This window comes from Oncorhynchus clarkii, chromosome 26 (assembly GCF_045791955.1).
Source record: "Oncorhynchus clarkii lewisi isolate Uvic-CL-2024 chromosome 26, UVic_Ocla_1.0, whole genome shotgun sequence".
Classification (NCBI taxonomy): Eukaryota; Metazoa; Chordata; class Actinopteri; order Salmoniformes; family Salmonidae; genus Oncorhynchus; species Oncorhynchus clarkii.
This window is the reverse complement of record NC_092172.1, coordinates 35,908,306-35,928,982: the sequence shown is the minus strand read 5'-3', so window position 1 is coordinate 35,928,982 and position 20,677 is coordinate 35,908,306. Positions and strand designations below refer to the sequence as shown.

Below are 20,677 nucleotides of genomic sequence, written 5' to 3'. Positions count from 1 at the left end.
TATTGATCAGCATGTTGTCTTCCTCAGTGTGTATATTATATTATATTGATCAGTATGTGGTCTTTCTCAGTGTGTATATTATATTATATTGATCAGTATGTTGTCTTCCTCAGTGTGTAGATTATATTATATTGATCAGTATGTTGTCTTCCTCAGTGTGTATATTATATTATATTGATCAGTATGTTGTCTTCCTCAGTGTGTATATTATATTATATTGATCAGCATGTTGTCTTCCTCAGTGTGTATATTATATTATATTGATCAGCATGTTGTCTTCCTCAGTGTGTATATTATATTATATTGATCAGTATGTTGTCTTCCTCAGTGTGTATATTATATTATATTGATCAGTATGTTGTCTTCCTCAGTGTGTATATTATATTGATCAGTATGTTGTCTTCCTCAGTGTGTATATTATATTGATCAGTATGTTGTCTTCCTCAGTGTGTATATTATATTGATCAGTATGTTGTCTTCCTCAGTGTGTATATTATATTGATCAGTATGTTGTCTTCCTCAGTGTGTATATTATATTATATTGATCAGTATGTTGTCTTCCTCAGTGTGTATATTATATTGATCAGTATGTTGTCTTCCTCAGTGTGTATATTATATTATATTGATCAGCATGTTGTCTTCCTCAGTGTGTATATTATATTATATTGATCAGTATGTTGTCTTCCTCAGTGTGTATATTATATTATATTGATCAGCATGTTGTCTTCCTCAGTGTGTATATTATATTATATTGATCAGCATGTTGTCTTCCTCAGTGTGTATATTATATTATATTGATCAGTATGTTGTCTTCCTCAGTGTGTATATTATATTATATTGATCAGCATGTTGTCTTCCTCAGTGTGTATATTATATTATATTGATCAGTATGTTGTTTTCCTCAGTGTGTATATTATATTGATCAGTATGTTGTCTTCCTCAGTGTGTATATTATATTGATCAGTATGTTGTCTTCCTCAGTGTGTATATTATATTATATTGATCAGTATGTTGTCTTCCTCAGTGTGTATATTATATTGATCAGTATGTTGTCTTCCTCAGTGTGTATATTATATTATATTGATCAGTATGTTGTCTTCCTCAGTGTGTATATTATATTATATTGATCAGTATGTTGTCTTCCTCAGTGTGTATATTATATTATATTGATCAGTATGTTGTCTTCCTCAGTGTGTATATTATATTATATTGATCAGCATGTTGTCTTCCTCAGTGTGTATATTATATTATATTGATCAGCATGTTGTCTTCCTCAGTGTGTATATTATATTATATTGATCAGTATGTTGTCTTCCTCAGTGTGTATATTATATTATATTGATCAGCATGTTGTCTTCCTCAGTGTGTATATTATATTATATTGATCAGTATGTTGTCTTCCTCAGTGTGTATATTATATTATATTGATCAGTATGTTGTCTTCCTCAGTGTGTATATTATATTATATTGATCAGTATGTTGTCTTCCTCAGTGTGTATATTATATTATATTGATCAGTATGTTGTCTTCCTCAGTGTGTATATTATATTATATTGATCAGCATGTTGTCTTCCTCAGTGTGTATATTATATTATATTGATCAGTATGTTGTCTTTCTCAGTGTGTATATTATATTGATCAGTATGTTGTCTTCCTCAGTGTGTATATTATATTATATTGATCAGCATGTTGTCTTCCTCAGTGTGTATATTATATTATATTGATCAGTATGTTGTCTTCCTCAGTGTGTATATTATATTATATTGATCAGTATGTTGTCTTCCTCAGTGTGTATATTATATTGATCAGTATGTTGTCTTCCTCAGTGTGTATATTATATTGATCAGTATGTTGTCTTCCTCAGTGTGTATATTATATTATATTGATCAGTATGTTGTCTTCCTCAGTGTGTATATTATATTATATTGATCAGTATGTTGTCTTCCTCAGTGTGTATATTATATTGATCAGCATGTTGTCTTCCTCAGTGTGTATATTATATTATATTGATCAGCATGTTGTCTTCCTCAGTGTGTATATTATATTATATTGATCAGTATGTTGTCTTCCTCAGTGTGTATATTATATTATATTGATCAGCATGTTGTCTTCCTCAGTGTGTATATTATATTATATTGATCAGTATGTTGTCTTCCTCAGTGTGTATATTATATTATATTGATCAGTATGTTGTCTTCCTCAGTGTGTATAATATATTATATTGATCAGCATGTTGTCTTCCTCAGTGTGTATATTATATTAATCAGTATGTTGTCTTCCTCAGTGTGTATATTATATTATATTGATCAGTATGTTGTCTTCCTCAGTGTGGATATTATACTATATTGATCAGTATGTTGTCTTCCTCAGTGTGTATATTATATTATATTGATCAGCATGTTGTCTTCCTCAGTGTGTATATTATATTATATTGATCAGTATGTTGTCTTCCTCAGTGTGTATATTATATTATATTGATCAGTATGTTGTCTTCCTCAGTGTGTATATTATATTATATTGATCAGCATGTTGTCTTCCTCAGTGTGTATATTATATTGATCAGCATGTTGTCTTCCTCAGTGTGTATATTATATTATATTGATCAGTATGTTGTCTTCCTCAGTGTGTATATTATATTATATTGATCAGCATGTTGTCTTCCTCAGTGTGTATATTATATTGATCAGTATGTTGTCTTCCTCAGTGTGTATATTATATTGATCAGTATGTTGTCTTCCTCAGTGTGTATATTATATTGATCAGTATGTTGTCTTCCTCAGTGTGTATATTATATTATATTGATCAGTATGTGGTCTTCCTCAGTGTGTATATTATATTATATTGATCAGTATGTTGTCTTCCTCAGTGTGTATATTATATTATATTGATCAGTATGTTGTCTTCCTCAGTGTGTATATTATATTGATCAGCATGTTGTCTTCCTCAGTGTGTATATTATATTATATTGATCAGCATGTTGTCTTCCTCAGTGTGTATATTATATTATATTGATCAGTATGTTGTCTTCCTCAGTGTGTATATTATATTATATTGATCAGCATGTTGTCTTCCTCAGTGTGTATATTATATTATATTGATCAGTATGTTGTCTTCCTCAGTGTGTATATTATATTGATCAGTATGTTGTCTTCCTCAGTGTGTATATTATATTATATTGATCAGTATGTTGTCTTCCTCAGTGTGTATATTATATTATATTGATCAGTATGTTGTCTTCCTCAGTGTGTATATTATATTGATCAGTATGTTGTCTTCCTCAGTGTGTATATTATATTGATCAGCATGTTGTCTTCCTCAGTGTGTATATTATATTGATCAGCATGTTGTCTTCCTCAGTGTGTATATTATATTATATTGATCAGTATGTTGTCTTCCTCAGTGTGTATATTATATTATATTGATCAGTATGTTGTCTTCCTCAGTGTGTATATTATATTATATTGATCAGTATGTCGTCTTCCTCAGTGTGTATATTATATTATATTGATCAGTATGTTGTCTTCCTCAGTGTGTATATTATATTATATTGATCAGCATGTTGTCTTCCTCAGTGTGTATATTATATTATATTGATCAGTATGTTGTCTTCCTCAGTGTGTATATTATATTATATTGATCAGTATGTTGTCTTCCTCAGTGTGTATATTATATTATATTGATCAGTATGTTGTCTTCCTCAGTGTGTATATTATATTATATTGATCAGTATGTTGTCTTCCTCAGTGTGTATATTATATTGATCAGCATGTTGTCTTCCTCAGTGTGTATATTATATTATATTGATCAGTATGTTGTCTTCCTCAGTGTGTATATTATATTATATTGATCAGTATGTTGTCTTCCTCAGTGTGTATATTAGATTATATTGATCAGCATGTTGTCTTCCTCAGTGTGTATATTATATTATATTGTTCAGTATGTTGTCTTCCTCAGTGTGTATATTATATTATATTGATCAGCATGTTGTCTTCCTCAGTGTGTATATTATATTATATTGATCAGCATGTTGTCTTCCTCAGTGTGTATATTATATTGATCAGTATGTTGTCTTCCTCAGTGTGTATATTATATTATATTGATCAGTATGTTGTCTTCCTCAGTGTGTATATTATATTATATTGATCAGTATGTTGTCTTCCTCAGTGTGTATATTATATTATATTGATCAGTATGTTGTCTTCCTCAGTGTGTATATTATATTGATCAGTATGTTGTCTTCCTCAGTGTGTATATTATATTGATCAGCATGTTGTCTTCCTCAGTGTGTATATTATATTGATCAGCATGTTGTCTTCCTCAGTGTGTATATTATATTATATTGATCAGTATGTTGTCTTCCTCAGTGTGTATATTATATTATATTGATCAGTATGTTGTCTTCCTCAGTGTGTATATTATATTATATTGATCAGTATGTCGTCTTCCTCAGTGTGTATATTATATTATATTGATCAGTATGTTGTCTTCCTCAGTGTGTATATTATATTATATTGATCAGCATGTTGTCTTCCTCAGTGTGTATATTATATTATATTGATCAGTATGTTGTCTTCCTCAGTGTGTATATTATATTATATTGATCAGTATGTTGTCTTCCTCAGTGTGTATATTATATTATATTGATCAGTATGTTGTCTTCCTCAGTGTGTATATTATATTATATTGATCAGTATGTTGTCTTCCTCAGTGTGTATATTATATTGATCAGCATGTTGTCTTCCTCAGTGTGTATATTATATTATATTGATCAGTATGTTGTCTTCCTCAGTGTGTATATTATATTATATTGATCAGTATGTTGTCTTCCTCAGTGTGTATATTAGATTATATTGATCAGCATGTTGTCTTCCTCAGTGTGTATATTATATTATATTGATCAGTATGTTGTCTTCCTCAGTGTGTATATTATATTATATTGATCAGCATGTTGTCTTCCTCAGTGTGTATATTATATTATATTGATCAGCATGTTGTCTTCCTCAGTGTGTATATTATATTGATCAGTATGTTGTCTTCCTCAGTGTGTATATTATATTATATTGATCAGTATGTTGTCTTCCTCAGTGTGTATATTATATTGATCAGTATGTTGTCTTCCTCAGTGTGTATATTATATTATATTGATCAGTATGTTGTCTTCCTCAGTGTGTAGATTATATTGATCAGTATGTTGTCTTCCTCAGTGTGTATATTATATTGATCAGCATGTTGTCTTCCTCAGTGTGTATATTATATTATATTGATCAGCATGTTGTCTTCCTCAGTGTGTATATTATATTATATTGATCAGCATGTTGTCTTCCTCAGTGTGTATATTATATTATATTGATCAGTATGTTGTCTTCCTCAGTGTGTATATTATATTATATTATATTGATCAGTATGTTGTCTTCCTCAGTGTGTATATTATATTATATTGATCAGTATGTTGTCTTCCTCAGTGTGTATATTATATTGATCAGTATGTTGTCTTCCTCAGTGTGTATATTATATTATATTGATCAGCATGTTGTCTTCCTCAGTGTGTATATTATATTATATTGATCAGTATGTTGTCTTCCTCAGTGTGTATATTATATTGATCAGCATGTTGTCTTCCTCAGTGTGTATATTATATTATATTGATCAGCATGTTGTCTTCCTCAGTGTGTATATTATATTGATCAGTATGTTGTCTTCCTCAGTGTGTATATTATATTGATCAGCATGTTGTCTTCCTCAGTGTGTATATTATATTATATTGATCAGTATGTTGTCTTCCTCAGTGTGTATATTATATTATATTGATCAGCATGTTGTCTTCCTCAGTGTGTATATTATATTGATCAGCATGTTGTCTTCCTCAGTGTGTATATTATATTATATTGATCAGTATGTTGTCTTCCTCAGTGTGTATATTATATTATATTGATCAGTATGTTGTCTTCCTCAGTGTGTATATTATATTGATCAGTATGTTGTCTTCCTCAGTGTGTATATTATATTATATTGATCAGCATGTTGTCTTCCTCAGTGTGTATATTATATTGATCAGTATGTTGTCTTCCTCAGTGTGTATATTATATTATATTGATCAGTATGTGGTCTTCCTCAGTGTGTATATTATATTATATTGATCAGTATGTTGTCTTCCTCAGTGTGTATATTATATTATATTGATCAGTATGTTGTCTTCCTCAGTGTGTATATTATATTATATTGATCAGCATGTTGTCTTCCTCAGTGTGTATATTATATTATATTGATCAGTATGTTGTCTTCCTCAGTGTGTATATTATATTATATTGATCAGTATGTTGTCTTCCTCAGTGTGTATATTAGATTATATTGATCAGTATGTTGTCTTCCTCAGTGTGTATGTTATATTATATTGATCAGTATGTTGTCTTCCTCAGTGTGTATATTATATTGATCAGTATGTTGTCTTCCTCAGTGTGTATATTATATTATATTGATCAGTATGTTGTCTTCCTCAGTGTGTATATTATATTATATTGATCAGTATGTTGTCTTCCTCAGTGTGTATATTATATTATATTGATCAGTATGTTGTCTTCCTCAGTGTGTATATTATATTATATTGATCAGTATGTTGTCTTCCTCAGTGTGTATATTATATTATATTGATCAGTATGTTGTCTTCCTCAGTGTGTATATTATATTGATCAGTATGTTGTCTTCCTCAGTGTGTATATTATATTGATCAGTATGTTGTCTTCCTCAGTGTGTATATTATATTATATTGATCAGCATGTTGTCTTCCTCAGTGTGTATATTATATTATATTGATCAGTATGTTGTCTTCCTCAGTGTGTATATTATATTATATTGATCAGTATGTTGTCTTCCTCAGTGTGTATATTATATTGATCAGCATGTTGTCTTCCTCAGTGTGTATATTATATTATATTATATTATATTGATCAGTATGTTGTCTTCCTCAGTGTGTATATTATATTATATTGATCAGTATGTTGTCTTCCTCAGTGTGTATATTATATTATATTGATCAGTATGTTGTCTTCCTCAGTGTGTATATTATATTGATCAGCATGTTGTCTTCCTCAGTGTGTATATTATATTATATTGATCAGTATGTTGTCTTCCTCAGTGTGTATATTATATTATATTGATCAGTATGTTGTCTTCCTCAGTGTGTATATTATATTATATTGATCAGCATGTTGTCTTCCTCAGTGTGTATATTATATTATATTGATCAGTATGTTGTCTTCCTCAGTGTGTATATTATATTATATTGATCAGCATGTTGTCTTCCTCAGTGTGTATATTATATTATATTGATCAGCATGTTGTCTTCCTCAGTGTGTATATTATATTATATTGATCAGTATGTTGTCTTCCTCAGTGTGTATATTATATTATATTGATCAGCATGTTGTCTTCCTCAGTGTGTATATTATATTATATTGATCAGTATGTTGTCTTCCTCAGTGTGTATATTATATTGATCAGTATGTTGTCTTCCTCAGTGTGTATATTATATTATATTAATCAGCATGTTGTCTTCCTCAGTGTGTATATTATATTATATTGATCAGCATGTTGTCTTCCTCAGTGTGTATATTATATTATATTGATCAGCATGTTGTCTTCCTCAGTGTGTATATTATATTATATTGATCAGTATGTTGTCTTCCTCAGTGTGTATATTATATTATATTGATCAGTATGTTGTCTTCCTCAGTGTGTATATTATATTATATTGATCAGTATGTTGTCTTCCTCAGTGTGTATATTATATTATATTGATCAGCATGTTGTCTTCCTCAGTGTGTATATTATATTATATTGATCAGCATGTTGTCTTCCTCAGTGTGTATATTATATTATATTGATCAGTATGTTGTCTTCCTCAGTGTGTATATTATATTGATCAGTATGTTGTCTTCCTCAGTGTGTATATTATATTATATTGATCAGCATGTTGTCTTCCTCAGTGTGTATATTATATTATATTGATCAGTATGTTGTCTTCCTCAGTGTGTATATTATATTGATCAGCATGTTGTCTTCCTCAGTGTGTATATTATATTATATTGATCAGCATGTTGTCTTCCTCAGTGTGTATATTATATTGATCAGTATGTTGTCTTCCTCAGTGTGTATATTATATTATATTGATCAGTATGTTGTCTTCCTCAGTGTGTATATTATATTATATTGATCAGTATGTTGTCTTCCTCAGTGTGTATATTATATTATATTGATCAGTATGTTGTCTTCCTCAGTGTGTATATTATATTGATCAGTATGTTGTCTTCCTCAGTGTGTATATTATATTATATTGATCAGTATGTTGTCTTCCTCAGTGTGTATATTATATTATATTGATCAGTATGTTGTCTTCCTCAGTGTGTAGATTATATTATATTGATCAGTATGTTGTCTTCCTCAGTGTGTATATTATATTATATTGATCAGCATGTTGTCTTCCTCAGTGTGTATATTATATTATATTGATCAGTATGTTGTCTTCCTCAGTGTGTATATTATATTATATTGATCAGTATGTTGTCTTCCTCAGTGTGTATATTATATTATATTGATCAGTATGTTGTCTTCCTCAGTGTGTATATTATATTGATCAGTATGTTGTCTTCCTCAGTGTGTATATTATATTATATTGATCAGCATGTTGTCTTCCTCAGTGTGTATATTATATTATATTGATCAGTATGTTGTCTTCCTCAGTGTGTATATTATATTATATTGATCAGCATGTTGTCTTCCTCAGTGTGTATATTATATTGATCAGTATGTTGTCTTCCTCAGTGTGTATATTATATTGATCAGTATGTTGTCTTCCTCAGTGTGTATATTATATTATATTGATCAGCATGTTGTCTTCCTCAGTGTGTATATTATATTATATTGATCAGTATGTTGTCTTCCTCAGTGTGTATATTATATTGATCAGTATGTTGTCTTCCTCAGTGTGTATATTATATTATATTGATCAGCATGTTGTCTTCCTCAGTGTGTATATTATATTATATTGATCAGTATGTTGTCTTCCTCAGTGTGTATATTATATTATATTGATCAGTATGTTGTCTTCCTCAGTGTGTATATTATATTATATTGATCAGTATGTTGTCTTCCTCAGTGTGTATATTATATTGATCAGCATGTTGTCTTCCTCAGTGTGTATATTATATTATATTGATCAGCATGTTGTCTTCCTCAGTGTGTATATTATATTATATTGATCAGTATGTTGTCTTCCTCAGTGTGTATATTATATTATATTGATCAGTATGTTGTCTTCCTCAGTGTGTATATTAGATTATATTGATCAGTATGTTGTCTTCCTCAGTGTGTATATTATATTATATTGATCAGTATGTTGTCTTCCTCAGTGTGTATATTATATTGATCAGTATGTTGTCTTCCTCAGTGTGTATATTATATTGATCAGTATGTTGTCTTCCTCAGTGTGTATATTATATTATATTATATTGATCAGTATGTTGTCTTCCTCAGTGTGTATATTATATTGATCAGCATGTTGTCTTCCTCAGTGTGTATATTATATTATATTGATCAGTATGTTGTCTTCCTCAGTGTGTATATTATATTATATTGATCAGCATGTTGTCTTCCTCAGTGTGTATATTATATTATATTGATCAGTATGTTGTCTTCCTCAGTGTGTATATTATATTATATTGATCAGTATGTTGTCTTCCTCAGTGTGTATATTATATTATATTGATCAGCATGTTGTCTTCCTCAGTGTGTATATTATATTATATTGATCAGTATGTTGTCTTCCTCAGTGTGTATATTATATTATATTGATCAGTATGTTGTCTTCCTCAGTGTGTATATTATATTGATCAGCATGTTGTCTTCCTCAGTGTGTATATTATATTATATTGATCAGCATGTTGTCTTCCTCAGTGTGTATATTATATTATATTAATCAGCATGTTGTCTTCCTCAGTGTGTATATTAGATTGATCAGCATGTTGTCTTCCTCAGTGTGGATATTATATTATATTGATCAGTATGTTGTCTTCCTCAGTGTGTATATTATATTGATCAGCATGTTGTCTTCCTCAGTGTGTATATTATATTATATTGATCAGTATGTGGTCTTCCTCAGTGTGTATATTATATTATATTGATCAGCATGTTGTCTTCCTCAGTGTGTATATTATATTATATTAATCAGCATGTTGTCTTCCTCAGTGTGTATATTATATTGATCAGTATGTTGTCTTCCTCAGTGTGTATATTATATTGATCAGTATGTTGTCTTCCTCAGTGTGTATATTATATTATATTGATCAGTATGTTGTCTTCCTCAGTGTGTATATTATATTATATTGATCAGTATGTTGTCTTCCTCAGTGTGTATATTATATTATATTGATCAGCATGTTGTCTTCCTCAGTGTGTATATTATATTATATTGATCAGTATGTTGTCTTCCTCAGTGTGTATATTATATTATATTGATCAGTATGTTGTCTTCCTCAGTGTGTATATTATATTATATTGATCAGTATGTTGTCTTCCTCAGTGTGTATATTATATTATATTGATCAGCATGTTGTCTTCCTCAGTGTGTATATTATATTGATCAGTATGTTGTCTTCCTCAGTGTGTATATTATATTATATTGATCAGTATGTTGTCTTCCTCAGTGTGTATATTATATTGATCAGCATGTTGTCTTCCTCAGTGTGTATATTATATTATATTGATCAGTATGTTGTCTTCCTCAGTGTGTATATTATATTATATTGATCAGTATGTTGTCTTCCTCAGTGTGTATATTATATTATATTGATCAGTATGTTGTCTTCCTCAGTGTGTATATTATATTATATTGATCAGTATGTTGTCTTCCTCAGTGTGTATATTATATTATATTGATCAGTATGTTGTCTTCCTCAGTGTGTATATTATATTATATTGATCAGTATGTTGTCTTCCTCAGTGTGTATATTATATTATATTGATCAGTATGTTGTCTTCCTCAGTGTGTATATTATATTATATTGATCAGCATGTTGTCTTCCTCAGTGTGTATATTATATTATATTGATCAGCATGTTGTCTTCCTCAGTGTGTATATTATATTATATTGATCAGTATGTTGTCTTCCTCAGTGTGTATATTATATTATATTGATCAGCATGTTGTCTTCCTCAGTGTGTATATTATATTATATTGATCAGTATGTTGTCTTCCTCAGTGTGTATATTATATTATATTGATCAGCATGTTGTCTTCCTCAGTGTGTATATTATATTATATTGATCAGTATGTTGTCTTCCTCAGTGTGTATATTATATTGATCAGTATGTTGTCTTCCTCAGTGTGTATATTATATTATATTGATCAGTATGTGGTCTTCCTCAGTGTGTATATTATATTATATTGATCAGCATGTTGTCTTCCTCAGTGTGTATATTATATTGATCAGTATGTTGTCTTCCTCAGTGTGTATATTATATTGATCAGTATGTTGTCTTCCTCAGTGTGTATATTATATTATATTGATCAGCATGTTGTCTTCCTCAGTGTGTATATTATATTATATTGATCAGTATGTTGTCTTCCTCAGTGTGTATATTATATTGATCAGTATGTTGTCTTCCTCAGTGTGTATATTATATTATATTGATCAGCATGTTGTCTTCCTCAGTGTGTATATTATATTATATTGATCAGTATGTTGTCTTCCTCAGTGTGTATATTATATTATATTGATCAGTATGTTGTCTTCCTCAGTGTGTATATTATATTGATCAGCATGTTGTCTTCCTCAGTGTGTATATTATATTATATTGATCAGTATGTTGTCTTCCTCAGTGTGTATATTATATTATATTGATCAGTATGTTGTCTTCCTCAGTGTGTATATTATATTATATTGATCAGTATGTTGTCTTCCTCAGTGTGTATATTATATTATATTGATCAGTATGTTGTCTTCCTCAGTGTGTATATTATATTGATCAGTATGTTGTCTTCCTCAGTGTGTATATTATATTGATCAGTATGTTGTCTTCCTCAGTGTGTATATTATATTATATTGATCAGTATGTTGTCTTCCTCAGTGTGTATATTATATTATATTGATCAGCATGTTGTCTTCCTCAGTGTGTATATTATATTATATTGATCAGTATGTTGTCTTCCTCAGTGTGTATATTATATTATATTGATCAGTATGTTGTCTTCCTCAGTGTGTATATTATATTGATCAGTATGTTGTCTTCCTCAGTGTGTATATTATATTATATTGATCAGCATGTTGTCTTCCTCAGTGTGTATATTATATTGATCAGCATGTTGTCTTCCTCAGTGTGTATATTATATTATATTGATCAGTATGTTGTCTTCCTCAGTGTGTAGATTAGATTGAGAATATGTTGGTAATGTTTGGTAGGCAGTACAGGCAGTTAACCCACTGTTCCTAGACAGTCATTGTAAATAAGAATATATTCTTAATTGCCCTATAAAAGGTTCAATAAAAAATAAATAAAATGAAAATGAAAAAATTCCTTCCTCTCTGGCAACTGGAATATTTGTATTCTATACTGGCTTCTTCTTTTCACTCTGCCAATTAGGTTAGTATTGTGGAGTAATTGTTTTAAAGTCAGCATTGGCCTCATGGTGAAATCCCTGAGTGGTTTCCTTCCTCTCTGGCTACTGAGTTAGGAAGGACGCCTGTGTCTTTGTAGTGACTGTGTGTATTGATACACCATCCAAAGTGTAATTAATAACTTCACCATGCTCAAAGGTTGGTGAAATCTGTCGTTCTGCCCCTGAACAGGCAGTTAACCCACTGTTCCTAGGCCGTCATTGTAAATAATAATTTGTTCTTAACTGACTTGCCTAGTTAAATAAAGGTAAAATAAATAGGTACATCTGACCAGGTCCCATAATGCACTACATCTGACCAGGTCCCATAATGCACTACATCTGACCAGGTCCCATAATGCACTACATCTGACCAGGTCCCATAATGCACTATCATCTTAACTGACTTGCCTAGTTAAATAAAGGTTAAATATATAAAATAAATATATATATATTATTTTTACGCCTCAACCTATAGGGGTCCTTCTCAGCGAGGCCTTGGAAAACCTCCCTGGTCTTTGTGGTTGAATCAGTGTTCGAAATTCACTGTTCGACTGAGGGACCTGACGGATAGTTGTATGTGTGGGGGTACAGAGATGAGGTAGTCATTCAAACATCATGTTAAACACTATTATTGCACACAGACTTATTATGTGACTTGTTAAGGACATTTTTTGCTCCTGAATTTATTTAGGCTTGCCATAACAAAGGGGTTGAATACTTATTGTCACGCCCTGACCGTAGAGATATTTTTATTCTCTATGTTTGGTTGGTTGGTGACTCGGGTGGGAAACTCTATGTTCTTTGTTTCTATGTTTTGGGTTCTCCATCAGGGACAGCTGTCTATCATTGTCTCTGATTGGGAATCAAACTTAGGCAGCCTTTTTCCTTTTGTATTTGTGGGTAGTTGTCTTCGTTAGGGGCATTATATTTATTTTATTTTTTTATTTTACCTTTATTTAGCCAGGCAAGTCAGTTAAGAACAAATTCTTATTTTCAATGACGGCCTGGGAACAGTGGGTTAACTGCCTGTTCAGGGGCAGAACGACAGATTTGTACCTTGTCAGCTCGGGGGTTTGAACTCGCAACCTTCCGGTTACTAGTCCAACGCTCTAACCACTAGGCTACCCTGCCGCCCCGTGTAGCCTAAGTAAGCTTCACGGTTGTGGGTAGTTGTCTTTGTCAGGGGCATTATAGTCTAAGTAAGCTTCATGGTTGTGGGTAGTTGTCTTTGTTAGGGGCATTATAGTCTAAGTAAGCTTCATGGTTGTGGGTAGTTGTCTTTGTTAGGGGCATTATAGCCTAAGTAAGCTGCTGCACCTTGGTCCGGTCATTGCCACGGCAACGAGCGGGACACTTATTGACTCATTTCCACGACAACGAGCGGGACACTTATTGACTCATTGCCACGGCAACGAGCGGGACACTTATTGACTCATTTCCACGACAACGAGCGGGACACTTATTGACTCATTTCCACGACAACGAGCAGGACACTTACTGACTAATTTCCACGACAACGAGCGGGACACTTATTGACTCATTTCCACGACAACGAGCGGGACACTTATTGACTCATTTCCACGACAACGAGCGGGACACTTATTGACTCATTTCCACGACAACGAGCGGGACACTTATTGACTCATTTCCACGACAACGAGCGAGACACTTATTGACTCATTTCTACGACAACGAGCGGGACACTTATTGACTAATTTCCACGACAACGAGCGGGACACTTATTGACTCATTTCCACGACAACGAGCGGGACACTTATTGACTCATTTCCACGACAACGAGCGGGACACTTATTGACTCATTTCCACGACAACGAGCGGGACACTTATTGACTCATTTCCACGACAACGAGCGGGACACTTATTGACTCATTTCCACGATAACGAGCGGGACACTTATTGACTAATTTCCAGGACAACGAGCGGGACACTTATTGACTCATTTCCACGACAACGAGCGGGACACTTATTGACTCATTTCCACGACAACGAGCGGGACACTTATTGACTCATTTCCACAACAACGAGCGGGACACTTATTGACTCATTTCCACGACAACGAGCGGGACACTTATTGACTCATTTCCACGACAACGAGCGGGACACTTGTTGACTAATTTCCACGACAACGAGCGGGACACTAGTTGACTCATTTCCACGACAACGAGCGGGACACTAGTTGACTAATTTCCACGACAACGAGCGGGACACTTATTGACTCATTTACTCAACAACGAGCGGGACACTTATTGACTCATTTCCACGACAACGAGCGGGACACTTATTGACTCATTTCCACGACAACGAGCGAGACACTTATTGACTCAAGGCATTTCAGCTTTTCATTTTTTATTAATTTGTAAACATTTCTAAAAACATTCCACTTTGACATTATGGAGTATTGTGGGTAGACCAGTAAAACAAAATCTAAATGTAATACCTTTTAAATTCAGGCTGTAACACAACAACATGTCAAGGGGTGCTGTAACGGCAGATTTCCTCTTCGTCTGATGAAGAGGAAGGGTCGGACCAAGATGCAGCGCGGGAAGTGTTCATGACGATTTATTAAAAACGAACTGAACACTGAAATACAAAACAATAAACGATGTGATGAAAACCGAAACAGTACCGTGTGACGACAAACACCCACAAACCAACAGTGAAACCCAGTACCGTGTGGCGACAAACACCCACAAACCAACAGTGAAACCCAGTACCGTGTGGCGACAAACACCCACAAACCAACAGTGAAACCCAGTACCGTGTGGCGACAAACACCCACAAACCAACAGTGAAACCCAGTACCGTGTGGCGACAAACACCCACAAACCAACAGTGAAACCCAGTACCGTGTGGCGACAAACACCCACAAACCAACAGTGAAACCCAGTACCGTGTGGCGACAAACACCCACAAACCAACAGTGAAACCCAGTACCGTGTGGCGACAAACACCCACAAACCAGCAGTGAAACCCAGTACCGTGTGACGACAAACACCCACAAACCAACAGTGAAACCCAGTACCGTGTGGCGACAAACACCCACAAACCAACAGTGAAACCCAGTACCGTGTGGCGACAAACACCCACAAACCAACAGTGAAACCCAGTACCGTGTGGCGACAAACACCCACAAACCAACAGTGAAACCCAGTACCGTGTGGCGACAAACACCCACAAACCAACAGTGAAACCCAGTACCGTGTGACGACAAACACCCACAAACCAACAGTGAAACCCAGTACCGTGTGGCGACAAACACCCACAAACCAACAGTTAAACCCAGTACCGTGTGACGACAAACACCCACAAACCAACAGTGAAACCCAGTACCGTGTGGCGGCAAACACCCACAAACCAACAGTGAAACCCAGTACCGTGTGGCGACAAACACCCACAAACCAACAGTGAAACCCAGTACCGTGTGGCGACAAACACCCACAAACCAACAGTGAAACCCAGTACCGTGTGGCGACAAACACCCACAAACCAACAGTGAAACCCAGTACCGTGTGGCGACAAACACCCACAAACCAACAGTGAAACCCAGTACCGTGTGACGACAAACACCCACAAACCAACAGTGAAACCCAGTACCGTGTGACGACAAACACCCACAAACCAACAGTGAAACCCAGTACCGTGTGACGACAAACACCCACAAACCAACAGTGAAACCCAGTACCGTGTGACGACAAACACCCACAAACCAACAGTGAAACCCAGTACCGTGTGACGACAAACACCCACAAACCAACAGTGAAACCCAGTACCGTGTGGCGACAAACAGCCACAAACCAACAGTGAAACCCAGTACCGTGTGGCGACAAACACCCACAAACCAACAGTGAAACCCAGTACCGTGTGGCGACAAACACCCACAAACCAACAGTGAAACCCAGTACCGTGTGGCGGCAAACACCCACAAACCAACAGTGAAACCCAGTACCTTGTGGCGACAAACACCCACAAACCAACAGTGAAACCCAGTACCGTGTGGCGACAAACACCCACAAACCAACAGTGAAACCCAGTACCGTGTGGCGACAAACACCCACAAACCAACAGTGAAACCCAGTACCGTGTGGCGACAAACACCCACAAACCAACAGTGAAACCCAGTACCGTGTGGCGACAAACACCCACAAACCAACAGTGAAACCCAGTACCGTGTGGCGACAAACACCCACAAACCAACAGTGAAACCCAGTACCGTGTGGCGACAAACACCCACAAACCAACAGTGAAACCCAGTACCGTGTGGCGACAAACACCCACAAACCAGCAGTGAAACCCAGTACCGTGTGACGACAAACACCCACAAACCAACAGTGAAACCCAGTACCGTGTGGCGACAAACACCCACAAACCAACAGTGAAACCCAGTACCGTGTGGCGACAAACACCCACAAACCAACAGTGAAACCCAGTACCGTGTGGCGACAAACACCCACAAACCAACAGTGAAACCCAGTACCGTGTGGCGACAAACACCCACAAACCAACAGTGAAACCCAGTACCGTGTGACGACAAACACCCACAAACCAACAGTGAAACCCAGTACCGTGTGGCGACAAACACCCACAAACCAACAGTTAAACCCAGTACCGTGTGACGACAAACACCCACAAACCAACAGTGAAACCCAGTACCGTGTGGCGGCAAACACCCACAAACCAACAGTGAAACCCAGTACCGTGTGGCGACAAACACCCACAAACCAACAGTGAAACCCAGTACCGTGTGGCGACAAACACCCACAAACCAACAGTGAAACCCAGTACCGTGTGGCGACAAACACCCACAAACCAACAGTGAAACCCAGTACCGTGTGGCGACAAACACCCACAAACCAACAGTGAAACCCAGTACCGTGTGACGACAAACACCCACAAACCAACAGTGAAACCCAGTACCGTGTGACGACAAACACCCACAAACCAACAGTGAAACCCAGTACCGTGTGACGACAAACACCCACAAACCAACAGTGAAACCCAGTACCGTGTGACGACAAACACCCACAAACCAACAGTGAAACCCAGTACCGTGTGACGACAAACACCCACAAACCAACAGTGAAACCCAGTACCGTGTGGCGACAAACAGCCACAAACCAACAGTGAAACCCAGTACCGTGTGGCGACAAACACCCACAAACCAACAGTGAAACCCAGTACCGTGTGGCGACAAACACCCACAAACCAACAGTGAAACCCAGTACCGTGTGGCGGCAAACACCCACAAACCAACAGTGAAACCCAGTACCTTGTGGCGACAAACACCCACAAACCAACAGTGAAACCCAGTACCGTGTGGCGACAAACACCCACAAACCAACAGTGAAACCCAGTACCGTGTGGCGACAAACACCCACAAACCAACAGTGAAACCCAGTACCGTGTGGCGACAAACACCCACAAACCAACAGTGAAACCCAGTACCGTGTGGCGACAAACACCCACAAACCAACAGTGAAACCCAGTACCGTGTGACGACAAACACCCACAAACCAACAGTGAAACCCAGTACCGTGTGACGACAAACACCCACAAACCAACAGTGAAACCCAGTACCGTGTGACGACAAACACCCACAAACCAACAGTGAAACCCAGTACCGTGTGACGACAAACACCCACAAACCAACAGTGAAACCCAGTACCGTGTGGCGACAAACACCCACAAACCAACAGTGAAACCCAGTACCGTGTGGCGACAAACACCCACAAACCAACAGTGAAACCCAGTACCGTGTGGCGACAAACACCCACAAACCAACAGTGAAACCCAGTACCGTGTGGCGACAAACACCCACAAACCAATAGTGAAACCCAGTACCGTGTGGCGACAAACACCCACAAACCAACAGTGAAACCCAGTACCGTGTGGCGACAAACACCCACAAACCAACAGTGAAACCCAGTACCGTGTGGCGACAAACACCCACAAACCAACAGTGAAACCCAGTACCGTGTGGCGGCAAACACCCACAAACCAACAGTGAAACCCAGTACCGTGTGGCGACAAACACCCACAAACCAACAGTGAAACCCAGTACCGTGTGACGACAAACACCCACAAACCAACAGTGAAACCCAGTACCGTGTGGCGACAAACACCCACAAACCAACAGTGAAACCCAGTACCGTGTGGCGGCAAACACCCACAAACCAACAGTGAAACCCAGTACCGTGTGGCGACAAACACCCACAAACCAACAGTGAAACCCAGTACCGTGTGACGACAAACACCCACAAACCAACAGTGAAACCCAGTACCGTGTGGCGACAAACACCCACAAACCAACAGTGAAACCCAGTACCGTGTGGCGACAAACACCCACAAACCAACAGTGAAACCCAGTACCGTGTGGCGACAAACACCCACAAACCAACAGTGAAACCCAGTACCGTGTGGCGACAAACACCCACAAACCAACAGTGAAACCCAGTACCGTGTGGCGACAAACACCCACAAACCAACAGTGAAACCCAGTACCGTGTGGCGACGAACACCCACAAACCAACAGTGAAACCCAGTACCGTGTGGCGACAAACACCCACAAACCAACAGTGAAACCCAGTACCGTGTGGCGACAAACACCCACAAACCAACAGTGAAACCCAGTACCGTGTGGCGACAAACACCCACAAACCAACAGTGAAACCCAGTACCGTGTGGCGACAAACACCCACAAACCAATAGTGAAACCCAGTACCGTGTGACGACAAACACCCACAAACCAACAGTGAAACCCAGTACCGTGTGGCGACAAACACCCACAAACCAACAGTGAAACCCAGTACCGTGTGGCGGCAAACACCCACAAACCAACAGTGAAACCCAGTACCGTGTGGCGACAAACACCCACAAACCAACAGTGAAACCCAGTACCGTGTGGCGACAAACACCCACAAACCAACAGTGAAACCCAGTACCGTGTGGCGACAAACACCCACAAACCAACAGTGAAACCCAGTACCGTGTGGCGGCAAACACCCACAAACCAATAGTGAAACCCAGTACCGTGTGGCGACAAACACCCACAAACCAACAGTGAAACCCAGTACCGTGTGGCGACAAACACCCACAAACCAACAGTGAAACCCAGTACCGTGTGGCGGCAAACACCCACAAACCAACAGTGAAACCCAGTACCGTGTGGCGACAAACACCCACAAACCAACAGTGAAACCCAGTACCGTGTGGCGACAAACACCCACAAACCAACAGTGAAACCCAGGCTACCTAAGTATGATTCTCAATCAGAGACAACTAACGACACCTGGCTCTGATTGAGAACCATACTAGGCCGAAACAGAAATCAAACATAGAAAAACAAACATAGACTGCCCACCCCAACTCACGCCCTGACCATACTAAAACAAACATAGACTGCCCACCCAACTCACGCCCTGACCATACTAAAACAAACATAGACTGCCCACCCAACTCACGCCCTGACCATACTAAAACAAACATAGACTGCCCACCCAACTCACGCCCTGACCATACTAAAACAAACATAGACTGCCCACCCAACTCACGCCCTGACCATACTAAAACAAACATAGACTGCCCACCCCAACTCACGCCCTGACCATACTAAATAAAGACAAAACAAAGGAAATAAAGGTCAGAACGTGACAGGTACTGGTACCCTGTGTATATAGCCATGTAGGCGTGACTTACTGAAAGCGCTGTTGAAAAGAATCTAAGAATTGGCAGAAGGCCGACATCAAAGATAACACAATAACGTATTTGGAAGAATTAAGCAACTAAATAGATTATTTTTAATTCACTGTCCTCTTTTATTAATTCCTTACGTCACTATTTCATTTGAATTTATTTTAATCTGGATCTTTATTGAGTAAAGGACCGTCAGTAAGCATTTCACTGTTATTAAATAATAATTTGATTTGATGTATTAAAAGCTTGCCTGTTTTTCGACACAACGATCACTAGAAGCATAGTCAGAAAATAGACCGTAACTAGAATGTTTTCAACT

At 36.7% G+C, this 20,677-nt stretch overlaps 1 protein-coding gene across 1 annotated transcript in view; it reads right to left on the bottom strand.

Moving 5' to 3' along the window:
- LOC139384950 (low-density lipoprotein receptor-related protein 3-like) overlaps positions 1-20,677 on the bottom strand; it is an 88,265-nt gene that overhangs the window by 19,098 nt on the left and 48,490 nt on the right. The window lies entirely within an intron of this gene.